The 13,777-nt window shown below is 35.0% G+C and overlaps 1 pseudogene; it reads right to left on the bottom strand.

The window, feature by feature from the left end:
- Positions 1-565: 565 nt before the first annotated feature.
- LOC113274452 lies at positions 566-2,534 on the bottom strand (annotated as a pseudogene).
- Between the last annotated feature and the right edge of the window lie 11,243 nt (positions 2,535-13,777).

Here is a 13,777-nt window from a genome sequence, read left to right as displayed (position 1 = left end):
GAAGTGCGCAGTTGCGACCCCTTCCCATTCGGCTTCCAAGCCCAAAATTACTTACTAATTTTGCTTTCTTGCTACCCCTAATAGAATTTTGCTTCCTCTTAGTCTAGTTTCTATCTCCGCCGCTAAATTTATTATCTTTTTTAATTTAACTGGATGTCAAACAGGTTTCTGAAACTCGTGGGGAGCTCTCCAATATTCACGCTGATTTGAGTAGGCTAGAAAAATATGTGTGCAGTCTGCTGAGCTTTTACTCTAGAAGATTTTTCAGCTTAAGCGTTTTTTTACTGGGAAAAATACACCTTGCAGGCTCTTCTAATTTTATTTATATTCAACCGTTATCCTTTTGTTTGTTCTTTCAGGATGGGAAGCTAGGTTCTTTGGAGTATAAGCAGCAGGTAAAGTGCTTTTTTTCTTATAAGATGTTCAATAGTTCAGTAAATATGATGATTCTCTTGCATTATAGCTATCACAAGTATTCGATGAGGTCATAGAAGAATTATTTTCTGATGCACTTCTGAATTGACTTGGATTGTCGGGAGAAAAAAAAAAAAAAACTCTGTAATTTATGCAATTTATTTCATTACTCTCTGGTTGTCAAAGCCCAATCAGTTCAGAACTTCAGATTTATCTAATGATGCAACGGTAGAGGTGATACATTCATATGTGGTGATTTAGTGCACCGAAGGGCATAATCTCAGTGCAGTGTAGGAGGCATAGTTAGCATACCATTCCAAAGAGATTGTCCGCTCTGATTATATACTGGGGAGGCACTCTCACTCTCTCCTTGCAGTTGCAGTTCAAGCATATCCTCTGATGGAGGACACCATATGGAAGATCTGCAATTCTGTGGCAAAGAATCCTGCTGAATTCATCTTCACCTGCTACCCGCGCTTGGTGTCTAGCTACTTCCGAGTCAATTTTGTCGTTAGTTGCATAAGAGTTTCTCTCCACAAGTTCTCTGAATACTGATGCCCGTAGTAACAGACTTAGTGCAGTGGGTGAGGAAGATGACCTGTTACTGCAAGAACTGACTGAAATTTCTTTCCCATGAGCTTCTTGATTTCTGGGTGAACCAGACTCATGTACAGTAAGACTGTTCGATGGGATTAACATGGACGATTTGGGGAATGTCTGCGGCTCTGAGTTGGATTGTTGTTCTTGAGAAGGAACTAGTGCAGTAATCCCTGGTCTTAGCCACCTTATATATGTGCTCAAATCGAAATTTGTTACTGCGTTAATCCCTCGGTATTCTATTGCCGCAATATCATATCCATGTGCAGCCTCTTCTTGAGTACCTATAGACCAGCACACAAGACAAGTATGTAATGTAATCCTTCTACACAGATTAGTAAACGCTAGCGTCACGAATGATACGGTTAACGAAACTTAGTAAACGTAGTATCATTTGCTTAATACATGAAACTTACTGTAAGTACCATGGGAAAGATACTTGTTCCCAAAAACCCTTCCTATTCTTGCTTCCCATCTCCCATTATGATGATGCCTTGCAACACCTCTATATTTTGACACACCTCTTGAGAAACCACTACTTTTCCTTCTCAAAGAGGCCAAGTACTCTTCCTTTGTCACATTTTGCATTATTTGAATCACTTTCCCATAATCAGTTACCTACCAAAATCAGAAATGAAATTTTATCACTCTTTTCTCTTCCAATGGTAACAAAAAAGCATGATGAGACTTTTCAAGTTAAAATACCGGAAAATTAAACTGTACTTGAGTGCCGCTAAATCGTAAGCTCTTGCTGCACATTCTTCATCATCGTAAGCTCCAAGATAAACTGTTTGATGACAACAATATAAGGTCCGAGAACAATCAAGAACGCCAGAAAATAGTAACCTTGAGTATGTAAGTGGAAATGAATGGCAACTACTACAAATCAAAAAACAAATTTTGAACATTTTACAAACTGTTAAAACCCTTAAAATACCTTGTTTTCCTTTCTTCTTTTGCGTTACATTCCAGGAGCCTTTATCCCAAAGATGAGCTTCAAATCTACCAGTCCATCTATGCCTGAGTCAGATATACGTTCCTAAGTCAGATGCTTAACCAACTACTTGTTCGAAAAAGAGAGTTAAGTTATAAACTAATACAAGATGCGAGCAAGATTAACCATGAACTCATACCTACTAACACCACGAAATCTCGAACTTCTTTTTATCGTCGTAGTTGTAGCAGTAGTACTAGTAGCAGAAGATCCATCAACCTGTTGTTGTTCTTTCGACTCGGTATTGGTACTCGTACTAGCATCACCTACGATGGGTTCTCTTCGTCTTCTCTTGACATTTTTAACAACTCGGGTTTCATTATTTTCACTACATGAACGACGCCGTACACCGGTGTTTACTTCACACTTAACCGGTGTCATCTCCATAGTTTTCTTACAGCTCAAAAAATTGATTAGTTCCAGTCAATGAGAAGAATGGAGCGATGGAAATTTACAGATAAGATTTCTTTTTGTTTCTTGGTTGATTTTGTTTTGGGGATGATTACAACTTGCATTAGCTGATTTTTCTTTTTCGATGAAAACAAACAAGTCGATGATACCGATAAAGTTCTGGGATTTAAATTGTCAGTACTTTGTTAGACAGTCAATGGACAGCATTTGCATCTCGATCTCGTGCTATTAGTATGCAACAGCTCGATGGTGAAACCTTTAGGTGTTTTTTTTTGGTTGACTGGTCTTGTCCCATTAAACCGCTTTGAATTTAGAGTCGAGTCCATAACAGCACAGCTTAGCGTTGCTGTTATTTGGGTGGAAATCTAGTTAGATGACAAGTTTTGACAAACTACCAAAAAAAAAAAAAAAAAAAGGTTGTTTTTGGGGAGCAACGCGGTGTTCAACGTGGATTGATTGGGATATATCTAATGAGACAAAAGCTAGGTCATTTTGAAGTAAAAGAAGCCACCCCTTAACCATGTATTTTCTAAATGGCTAATATACCCTTGTTTAATTAACACTAAAAAATTTGATTAGCTTAATTAGTTAAGTTTAGATGGATTAATTGAGTAGATTAAAACTTTTATCCCATGAGTTCAATCAACACCAGTTCTGAATTTTGTGAAAAGTCGGCCGTCAAGGTCTACGGATGAAGAACATGCCGACTATATCTGGACGACAAGGTCTACGGATGAATAATACGTCGACTATATCCGGCCGGCAAGGTCGGTGAATGAAGAAGATGCCGACTTTATTATTTTTGACACACATGAGATTGTTGTAAATGTTTCACTAGTAGGCATCTTATTGTTTTTTTACCTTGTCGGCTACCTTATAGTCGGCAAGGTCGACAAAAATACCTTGCCGACCATAAAATCTTTGACGTACAGAGAAAGGTGTTACAAATGCATGATTGGTCGGAAAGGTATTAATTTCATAACCTGCCGACTAAACTATACTCGACGAGGTATAAGGATGAATACCGTGCTGACCCTGTAAATGCAAATTTCTGAGATGAAAAGTCAGCACAATATTCAACCTAGGAAGATGCTGACTAATACAAGTCGGCAAGGTCGGCAAAAAGAAACCATGTCGACTGTTGATAAAAATTTGGATCATACAGGATTTCATACTAGATTTGACATTTGGTACAAAATCGTACCCAATCTCAAAATCCGTATAATCCAAATTTGATTTTCTTTTTCCTGATTTGATTTCATAGTTAGAGTTTTGTAAAAAGATTTTGAAATTTTTTTGGATGGATTTTAGTCGGCATGTTTTTTTTTGGGAAATTTGGTCTTTTAACACCTTTTAGACACCCCTTAGTACACTAGTTTGGATGGGAATAAAATGGGTATACCCCAATAATCTTGGTATATCCCAATCTCGCCAGGTTCCGAAAGTTGGTTACAAGAATAATTGAACCAACCAAATCTAAACATATTGCATTATTTTTTTCATTATGAAGAACACGCGGATGAAGTCTAATAATCACAGTTGGTCCGGAGATTTTATTTCAAGAGGCATGCATTTTGTTTTTATTTTATTCGTCCGATTTTTTATTTTATCATAATGTAGCTGTGACAAATTTCATAATACAATAAGCAGTTAATAAATAAAGCTTCCACCTTTTCAAAAAAAATGTATCTTAAGATGTAACAAAGTTTATGATGAGAAATTGTGTGTACGAAAGTTTATAGCTAAAGACATGAGCAATTTTACAATATTTAGTGTTGAAACCTACGTCCACTCAAGGTGATTTCACTATGGATTGACAAAGATTATAAGCTCTTTTCATTATGGATTGACGAAGATTACAAGATATTTCTCTTAAATACGGTGTATTATCTTTCATTGATCTCTTATCTTTCATTACTCTCTGCATTCAGTCTCTCTTTTAAAACCCTAATGATCCGTTATCACATTGTCATTCTTTTCCTTTTATATGCGAACTCCATTAGTGGTTGGCAGCTCACTTTGCTCGCTGACGTTCCGAGTGTGGTTCAAATGAAGCTTCCTTCAGCAGTGTTACATGCAGTAGGGTTCATCTTCTCAGTTCAATGAAGCTTCCTTCAATGGTGTTACTTGCAGTAGAGTTCATCTTCTCAGTAAAACTCATTCTAGCGAGTCGCAGTTGGTTATCTTCGATGGGTTCATCACCATCTCTATGTTCCTCAACAAATCCTCTTTCACCTCCTGTATGGTCAACCTGAAGTCATGTGGATCTGATCGTTCTGACCCATCATTAAATGCATATCTACCCACTTCGATGGGTTCATCACCATCTCTAGGTTTTAGGTTTTTATGTTTCTCATGGATATCATGATTTTTTATATAATAGCGTTAATGGCATCCTATGGTGGTGGTGGTGCATTATAATCAAGCATTTTTTTGAAAGAAGAAGATCTAACTCGGAAAATAAAACAATCTAATGCATTGGCGTATGTCATCATCATTTTGTAGCCTTCTTCTCCATGGACTTTTGTCAAGCAGCAGCTCTGCAAAAGTCACTTCTTGAATGGTAAATACATTTTAGAGTGACATAAACCACTTAAGAGAGTGGATGTTTCAAAAGAAAATAATTACACTCCTCATTGGATGTGGATATAATATTTCCAATAACGATTATCATAAACCTCATCCTTTGTGGATATATTTTTTTCAACTGAAATGATGCACTGGTTTCGCCAAATAACCGCGACACAGTCTCTCAACAGTTGCACTATAATCTTATTAGGGCACACGTCATTATCATTTTGTCTCCTTCGTCACACTTGTGGTACGTCTTTTATACTTAAAATATGGTGCACAAACAATTGGTCACGTGAAATGTGGTTCAAACTACAATTTTCACTTCATTCACTTTAAAAACTAGTATGATATTCAGTCTTCTTTGCAAATACAAAATTATCTTTGCATCCTCTGCATAGTTTTCTGTATATATATTCTGAATATAATTAGATAAATATATACATATATATAGGTACGCACACCTTATAGTGTTGATGTTATCATAAGAACCAAAATTAGCAATAAAAGCTCGATTACATCATCTTTTGAAAGAAAGTTACTAAATTCTATTCATACAACAAACACCACACTTTTGGTAACGTTCCTTTTTATCTTAATAATTAAGTGAAATGAAATTATGTAATTATCCGTTCCAAGATGATCAATACAAATGGAACTAGGAGTTTTCCTAGTTGGTTGTTTCCGATTTTAATTAATTGCAGAGATTTCTCACCTCATTGCGGACAGAATAAGGTCAAGTGGGCAGATGTCGTGTTTTCCTCTTTGGATATTTTTGTTTTTTGTTAACCAAACAATGAAAAAGATGCAACTGTGTTTCTTTTAAATACAATTATTCATCAATATTTTATGATGATAATGGAAGAATTATGATGATGAAAACTAAGTCAGTAAACCGTATAGAATTTTGTGTATAGTAACTTAAATCAACATGAATAATAACATAGATTTACCTAATGTCGATGCTAAGCAGAAGCGAGATTACATAAACCTCATACTTTGTGGATATATTTTTTTAAAGTGAAACGATGTATTGGTTTCACAATGTTACCGCAAATTATTCTCTCAAACATCGCACAATAATCTGGTTAGGGCACACGTCATCATCATTTTGTAGTTCCGTCGAGTTTTGTCAAACAATAAATCTGGAAAAGACACATCTCGATTGGTACATATATTTTAGAGTGACGTAAACTACTTAAGTGAGTGGATGTTTCAAAATAAATAATTACACTCACTCCTCGTTGGCTGAGGATTTAATCTTTATCAAAGCGATTATGTAATCATAAACCTAATACTTTGTGGATATATTTTTTTCTGGTGAAATGATGCGTTGGTGTCGCAAGGTAAAAGCACCTCGTTCTCTCATTTATCGCACAAAATACTGGTTAGGCACATGTCGGTCATAATTTTGTAGCTCCGTGGAGTTTTGTCAAGTTACAACTCTGGAAAAAACACATATTAGAGTGACGTAAACTATTTTAGTGTGTGGATGTTTAAAAAGAAAATACAAATGGGACTAGAATTTTTCCTAGTTGGTTGTTTGCAATCTTGGTTAATTGCAAAAATTTTAGGTTTTAGGTTTTAGGTTTTTATCTTTCTCATGGGTATCAAGATTACATAATAGCGTTATTGGCGTCCTATGGTGGTGGTGCTCATTATAATCAAGAATTTTTTGAAAGAAGAAGATCTAACTCGGCAAATAAGACGATCTAATGAATTGGTTTCACTAAGTAACCGCACATTATTCTATCAACCGTCACACAAGAATTTGGCGATGCCATATGTCATCATCATTTTGTATCCTTTTTCTCCGTGGACTTTTGTCAAGCAGAAGCTCTGCAAAAGTCACTTCTTGAACGGTAAATACATTTTAGAGTGACGTAAACCACTTATATGAGAAAATGTTCCAAAATAAAATAATTACACTCCTCGTTGATTGTGAATATAATCTTCCCAATACCGATTATGTAATCATAAACATCATCCTTTGTCGATATATGTTTTTCAACTGAAATGATGCATTGGTTTCGAAAAATAACCGCACCTCAGTATCTCAATTGTCGCAATATAATCTGATTAGGGCACACGTCATCATCATTTTGTCTCCTTCGTCACACTTGTGTTACGTCTTTTATACTTAAAATATGGTGCACAAATAATTGATCACGTGAAATGAGGTGCAAACTACTATTTTCACTTGATTCACTTTAAAACTAGTATGATATTCAGTCTTCTTTGCAAATACAAAATTATCTTCTTTGCAAATACAAAATTATCTTTGCATCTTTTGCAAACGTTGTTATATATATAATTTGAATATAATTAGAGAACTATGCAGAACAAGCTAGACATATTCTTCCTATTTTAATCATAAAGTATATATATATATATATGTACTCTGTATTCTCACCTCATTGCGGACAGAGTAAGGTCAAGTGGGCAGATGTCGTGTTTTCCTCTTTGGATATTTTTGTTTTTTGTTAGCCAAACAATGACAGAGATGCAACTGTGTTTCTTTTAAATACAATTATTCAGCAATATTTATGATGATAATGGAAGAATGACGATTATGAAAACTAAGTCAGTAAACCGTATAGAATTTTGTGTATAGTAATTTAAATCAACATGAATAATAACATAGATTTACCTAATTCCGATGCTAAGAAGAAGCGAGATTACATAAACCTCATACTTTGTGGATATATTTTTTTAAAGTGAAACGATGCATTGGTTTCACAATGTTACCGCAAATTATTCTCTCAAATGTCGCACAATAATATGGTCTAGGAACACGTCATCATCATTTTGTAGCTCCTTGGACTTTTGTAAAACAATAGATCTGGAAAAGACACATCTATATTTTAGAGTGACTTAAACCACTTATGTGAGTGGATGTTTCAAAAGAAGATAATTACCCTCCTCGTTAGCGGTGGATTTAATCTTTATCGTAACGATTATGTAATTATAAACCTCATACTTTGCGGATATATATTTTTTTTAAGTGAAACGATGCATTGGTTTACGGTGTAACCGCAAATTATTCTCTCAAATGTCGCACAGTAATCTTGTTAGGGCACACGTCATCATCATTATGTAGCTCCGTGGACTTTTGTGAAACAACAACTCTCGAAAAGAAACATCTTGATTAGTACATACACGTTAGAGTAACGTAAACCACCTATGTGAGTGAATGTTCAAAAGAAAATAATATTACTCCTCGTGAGCCGTGGATTTAATCTATATCATAGCGATTATGTTATCAAAAACCTAATACTTTATGGATGTATTTTTTTAAGGCGAAATGATACATCGGTTTCGCAGTGTAACCCGGACCTCGGACTCCCAACTTATCACAGTAATGTTATGAGGGCACACGTCATCATCATATTGTCTCCTTCAATCATACTTGTGTTACGTCTTTTATACTTTAAAATATGGTGCACAAACAATTTATCACGTGAAATAAGGTGCAAAATACAATTTTCACCGTACATAATTTTATGTACAGTAACATAAATCGTATACTACTAAGTAGAATCGCGATAATGTAATCATGAACATCATACTTTGTGGATACATTTTTTTTCAAACTGAAATGATGCATTGGTTCGAAAAGTAACCGCACCTCAGACTCAGTCTCTCAATTGTCGCAAAATACTCTGATTAGGCACACGTTATCATCATTTTGTAGCTCCGTGGACTTTTGTCAAACAACAGATCTGGAAAAGACACATCTTTATTGGTACATATATTTTAGAGTTACGTAAACTACTTAAGTGAGTGGATGTTTCAAAAAGAAATAATTACACTCCTCATTGGCCGTGGATTTAATCTTTATAATAGAGATTATGTAATCATAAACCTAATACTTTGTGGATATATTTTTGTCTGGTGAAAAGATGTGTTGCTGTCGCAAGGTAAACCCACCTCGTTCTCTTATCTATCGCACAAAAAATATGGTTAGGGCACACGTCGTAGCTCGGTGGATTTTTGTCAAGTTACAACTCTGGAAAAGACACATCTTAGAGTGACGTAAACTATTTAAGTGTGTGGATTTTTAAAAATAAAATACAAATGGGACTAGGAGTTTTCCAAGTTGGTTGTTTGCAATCTTGGTTAATTGCAAAGTTTTAGGTTTTTATCTTTCTCATGGGTATCAAGATTTTTTATATAATAGCATTAATGGCGCCCTATGGTGGTGGTGATGCATAATAATCAAGTATTTTTTTGAAATAAGAAGATCTAACTCGGCAAATAAGATGATCTAATGCATTGGTTTCACCAAATAACTGCACATTATTCTCTCAACCGTCGCACAATAATTTGGTGATGGCATATGTCATCATCATTTTGTAGCCCGATCCGACTTTTGTAAAACAATGGATCTGGAAAAGACACATCTTGATTGGTACATACATTTTTCACCACTCATGTGAGTGGTTGTTTCAAACGAAAATTATTACACTCCTGGTTGGCGGTGGATTTAATCTTTATCATAACTAGTATGTAATCATAAACATAATACTTTTGGGATATATTTTATTAAGGTGAAATGATGCGTTGGTTTCGCAAAGTAAACGCACCTCGTTATCTCATCTATCGCACAAAAATCTGGTTAGGGCACATCTTGATCGATACATACATTTTATAGTGACGTAAACCACTTATGTTAGTGGATGTTTCAAAAGAAAATAATTACATTTCTCGTTGGAGGTGGATTTAATCTTTATCATAGCGATTGTGTTATCATAAACCTAATACTTTGTGGAGTATTTTATAAGGCGAATTGACGCATTGGTGTCGCAAATTAAACGCACTCGTTTTCTCATATGTCGCACATAATCTGGTTAGGGCACACTTTGTCATCATTTTTTTTTTGCTACAAAACTCTAGAAAGGATACATTGTAGAGCGACGTGAATGTGGTGCAAAATACAATTTTCACGGCATATAATTTTGTGTATAGTAACTTAAATCATATACTAAGCAAAATCACGATGACGTAATCATGAACCTCATCCTTTGTGGATATATATTTTTTTAAAGCGAAATGATGCATTGGTTTCACAGTGTAACCGCACATTATGCGGATACATCATCATCATTTTGTATCATCATCATCATTTTACATCCTGGCTATTTTTACATTCTCGTCTATTTAAATAGTATATAAAATTTTATATGTCTTTTCCCCCAGGAATTATCGTTATTGGTTTAACTAACCAATTTTGTGCAAAGACTACAACCAAACATTTCTAATCTTTTTATCAAATTGCAAATTTGCGTTATGCTTCATATTACAAAAAAGTGCCCATAAAATGGACTCTCTTCCTTAGGAATATATACCACCAAGCAGGAAAAAATACAGTATAGAATTAAGAGGATGTGGTGTTTACAACCTTCATCGCACATTAATATCCCCTTCATCGCACTAGTATTACGTCTTTTATACTCTGTCCGTCCTATTTTATATGAAGGGGAAGGAGTGTTTTATAGTACCAAAATAGATGAAGGTTTCCATAATTTTCACACATTATTCCTAATTTGACCCAGCATTGGAATCAACCACTAGAAACAAGGAATAAAAAACTAGGAGATTTAAATATTTTAACAATTATTACTAAGGGAAATACATGGAAAAAATTTAAAATGGTTGGAACTGTAAGTCAGGTATAAATGGTTTGACTTTTATAGGTAGTAAATAGGAAAACGTAAAATTAAAACGGTAGTATATTTACTTTAGAAATTTTGATGAGGATTGCAAATAGGAAAAGTGTGAGTGGCAAATAGGTGGTACCATATTCATTTGACGTTTCGATTCTACCAGTCATTTAAGAAGGGTACTAATATGATACAGAGTGACAGACCTATCCCTACTATTTATAAACACATTCCTTTAACTTTTTTCACCTTCATTGTGTTTGGTGATGGCTTCATATTTAGGTAAGCATTTGTTTTTTGGTTTCTGTTACCATGTTCTCTTCGACTTCTGGATATTAACGTATCTCTCTTCCCTTTTTTGGTTGAAAAGTTTATGCTGGAATCTCTCATCGGTTCCGTCTAGCTAATGAGAGGTTGAAGCAGGTGAAATATGAAGAGGCTACTGGTACTGCTGAAGAAGTCCGTTTGATTGTACCAGCTCAGGTGTCCGGTCCGGATCCTGATCCGTCTACAGTTGGTCCTTTTTCAGGTTTAGCACGTGTCCCAGAAAAACCGGTATTGACCTTGTCGTTCTCTGTCATTTATATCTAAACTGATCTTGTCCCATTATTCCATTTTATCAAAACTTCTCTTGTCCCACTCTTCCATTGTATCCTTATCTTAGGTTCTCACTACAACAAAAATAACATGGGTCGGGCGGGTCGGACTTCTGCTAATACCAACTACCAACCCTACCCCACCAGTCCAAATTTCAGGCGGGTTTTTGACCCGCCCGTCACGGGCGGTCGATTTCAGGTTACAGAGTTGAGTAAAAGATTACACACAGTTAATAATATATGTGATTTATTGTTGTTTTTGTTGTAGTGTCTGGAGGCACATCTCGCGGAGATTCGTAGAAAAAGATGGGAAACAATTGAAGAACATCAGGAAGATGTTGCTGGACCATGTCGTGATCGAAGCAGAGAGAAATGGTCTATTAATACTTTGAAGGATGCAAAAAAAAGCTTTGTCTGCAGCGAAAGTCATTCTGGCGGCTCGAGATAGAGCAAAGGAGGCAGCAGTTCGTCGGGCAAGGGGCGCTGTGGAAACAGCGGCTGAGAAACATCTTCTGCGTAGAGCCAAGAAGCGAGAGATCCGTGATCGTGTAGGAATTCTTTTCTGGCTTGTTTCTGCATACACTGAAACTTTATGTCTTTATAACTAGGAGTTCGTATGGTGAACTTATAGGCAGACCTTTTTTTCCGGACGTTTAATGTTTTTTTTCACTGGATTTGACTACTAAATCCCTATGAATCATTGAATTTTTCTTTTTTTTTAATAGGAAAGAAGATACATTAATAAGAACTTAAACTTACTAAAACTTGATTTACATTACATGACATAAGACTAGAGGAGTATTTCATGAGATCTCTAAAACTCTTGAATGGAGACTCGCCCTGACCTCCTACTCCATCATTGCATTTTTCAGTTGAATGTTAAATAGTTGAATCACGAAAGAAAATTGTATATCTTGTAGATATGCAGAAACATTTGCAAAAGATGCGACAATTGTTATCTAAATTTGTTGGTTGTTGTGTGAGTAGAATTTAGTATATTTATGTGAGAAAAAGAAAAAAAGGAGGTTTTCTTGGTAATTGTAGTGCTTAGGATACCTCAACATTTAAAGTTACACTTAGTACAATACTCCCTAAATTGGATTTTGCACAAGGATTAAGAAATGCAGAGAGAATGATTTTTTTTTCCATAATTACAATAGGCTAGTATTATTTAAGGTACCTAGTTTTTAGTTATAGAGAAAATTCTTGGGTTTTTGACTCAAGAAAATGGCCTAGAGAATAAAGGATATATGGAGAGGAGTAGTATTTAAGATTGTGTATAGAAAATAGAACTATACAGTTCCCCATATAATGACTTTATTCCAACGTAGGTGTAGATAAGGATAAAAAGTGTTAAAATATAAATCTAACAAGTAATTTAGGACAAAAAAAAATCTCTATTTAGGTATCGAAACTAGGACGGAGGGAGTTGGAAGAAAATGCACAATTTGTTCTGCAAAGTTGTTAAATATATTATTAAAAATAGGATATACATAAACATTTACAACGGAGGAAACAATGATTTTGTATGGGCAAAAAGGACTATATACGTGATATCTTTTAAAGTGAATTCTCCTTTTCACGATTTTTCACGTGATTAATTGTTTGTGCACCACATGATGGTGCGATTTTACGTGTGTAAACCACCATATCTGACATTATTCCGCTATGACACAAGAATTGAGAAAGCTTTGAAACATTTCGACCTCAAGTCTTGAATGATTACTCCAACAGTTTTAAACAATCACACCGCTTCATATTAACAAATAATTAAATAATTACTAAGAAAACAGATAAGCAAATTGTATTTTGCATGCTATTTGTATATTGTATTATGGTTTTAAGTGGAAACTCTAATTTTCACAACATTCCCTCTCCATTTAATTTGAGCTCTCCATTTAACAATCCTGCTACATGACCCGCTTGATAACAGCTATACTTAAAAGCTGATCCCATGTGGCAGGTACAATTGTGGAAATATACCTATAATTAGGGTTTGAAAAAACCCAAGGATCTTGAAGAGGCATAAAAAGGAAAAAAAGAAACCAAACCATAAAAGTTTTCATCTAGCAGATAAATATCATATTCATGGAGTTATTGTTGAAGAAAGGAATTAATATTGTGTCGTAAAATTAAGACAAGTGGTGAAAGAGAAAAATCACACTTCTCGCCACTATACATGACACGTATAATCAGTATCTAGGTGACAAACTATGGGTCAATAGGTATATATACATGTGGGATATATGTGCTTCATTACTTCCTTGGTAATTGGGAATGATGTAACTGCACATCTTGTGGGGAAATTATAAACAAGAGACAGAAGTCAAGGCATTAGAAACAACATTGACTATTGTGTAAACTGAAAAGTGATTTTTTCAGAGTAAAGGAATTAATAGATTTTCTGAAGAATGTTCTCCTTGGAGGCAGGTTTTTAACTGTTTCTCCGTATACATACCCCATAAAATCAAGGTCGTCCGTATTATGCAAATTTTCTCCTTAGAAGGGTTAAGTGGAAGTGGAAGTGGTTG

The sequence above is a fragment of the Papaver somniferum genome, chromosome 4, assembly GCF_003573695.1.
Source record: "Papaver somniferum cultivar HN1 chromosome 4, ASM357369v1, whole genome shotgun sequence".
Taxonomy (NCBI): Eukaryota; Viridiplantae; Streptophyta; class Magnoliopsida; order Ranunculales; family Papaveraceae; genus Papaver; species Papaver somniferum.
Note: the sequence above shows the minus strand (reverse complement) of the source record. Positions and strands in the feature narration are given on the sequence as shown.